Genomic DNA, 1842 nt, shown 5'->3' on the forward strand with positions numbered 1-1842 from the left:
TTCATAGGGTGAAATCAAGCTGTTTTTTTTAAAGGTTACTTTATACTTTAAGTAGTTTTTGGAGCACATACTTTTTCACTTTTACTAGAGTAAAGAGGCCAAGTAAATACTTCAACTTTTATCAGACTGTTTTTAAACTGCAGTATCTATACTTCTACTTAAGTAACAAATGTATGTACTTTAGACACCACTGCAGAGGATGAAAGAGAGCACATCCAGTTAGTCAAAAAGAAACAGGACATCCCTATATTCCATGCTATGATACATTCATGAAGATGTATTTATTTTACTGCCATGTTACCTTTCTTTGCAAAAATATTCTCAAAGTATGATCAGCTTTATATATCCAGAGAGGAAGGTTTCTTTTTCTCAATACATCTTTGCATTGATGAAGACGAATCATCACTTCAATTTCAGCTAAATTTTATATTTAATCATAAAAAAACACTTAAAGAATCCAAACATTAAATGTTAGATATCATCTGACTTAATTATATCTGTATTCAACTTCTCTGTCGTAACAGCCAGCGGGAAAATTAAATTAATTAAAGCTAATCCTTTGGTGGAGGGACTGGGGAGAGACGAAATAAACTACACTAAAGCTACATTTTCACCTGAAAACATAAAAAAGTCAATTTTGGGCCAAAGAAAATGTCATATCAATTTCTTATCAGTGTTCTTGCCACCATCATTCACCATATTAGAAACCACTTTACCGATAAACTTAGACCCGCATGAATCATAGGGTAGGCCACAAAGGAAATACTGTACTCTTCACCAGCATATATCTATGTAATCAACTGAACTGGGTTCCTGAGATGTTAGAATAATTTCTTTAAATCTAACCTGCTTTAAACTGTCCCAAAACCTGTTCCTGACTTGTCTGTTTGTCACAATTCAGAACAGAAGGACCCAGCATTCAGGCAAGACAGTGGGATTACTCAAAAAGCATTTATTAAAATAAACAGTTCTTAGATAACAGCTTCTAGGACGTATAAGGCAGGAAACTCTGGTTTACAAGTTCAGTCCATAGCCAGAGAACAAGGTAGGATCCCAGAGTTCCGCCCAGAGTGTCCCAGATGCTCCAGCCACGAAGAACATGCAGGAGTCTGAAGCCAGGTCAGGCAAACAGCTCAGAACAGGAACAGGCAGAGTCAGAGATCCCGGAGTCCAAAGACAGTTCAGGAAACAAAAACCATTCAGACAGGGACAGGCAGGCTCAATGGTTGAGAGGCAGAACAGGTCAGAATCAGGAAATCAGAAACACCAAGGAACTCTAAAAACACTCTCACCACTGGCTAGAAGGAACAAGAATAATCTGCACTGATGACTGGATGCAAGCGCCTTAAATAGAGGCCGGAGCAGGTGGATCAGATGAGCAGTGATTAGAAAGAGAGTTAGACAGGTGAATGGAGTTTGTAATTAAGCCAGTCATCAGCACCAAGATCATGACACTGTTATGTTTATTTACATTTTTTTCCATGTGTAACAGGTTTTAGAAGATGTAGATTAAATTCCACTAAAATATGTTTTATTGTTTTGACATATGCATAGGATTGTATAGAGTATTATAAATGTAAATAGAGTTCAAAACAAAGGAATGTTTCACTTTTCTGACGTTTATTCTAAAATTCTTGCTCTTTCATATCCCAGTTATATAACTTTTGTGTAGACTTCATGAAACCCCATCACACTTAAAGGAATAGTACACCCAAAACATGATTAGCCTTCATTTTCTACTCACCCCGATGCTGAACAACACTCTGGAGTACTTTTTTGATATCTCAAATGCATCTGGAGATCTGGGAGGCTTCTTGCTGTCTGCTGACATTCAAATAATGG

General features: G+C 37.0%; 1 protein-coding gene across 1 annotated transcript in view; it reads left to right on the forward strand.

Moving 5' to 3' along the window:
• Window positions 1-1842, forward strand: part of dok3 (docking protein 3) — a 19098-nt gene that overhangs the window by 15339 nt on the left and 1917 nt on the right. The gene's annotated exons all lie outside the window — the stretch shown is intronic.

The sequence above is a fragment of the Cyprinodon variegatus genome, unplaced genomic scaffold, assembly GCF_000732505.1.
Source record: "Cyprinodon variegatus isolate N-32 unplaced genomic scaffold, C_variegatus-1.0 Scaffold8, whole genome shotgun sequence".
Classification (NCBI taxonomy): Eukaryota; Metazoa; Chordata; class Actinopteri; order Cyprinodontiformes; family Cyprinodontidae; genus Cyprinodon; species Cyprinodon variegatus.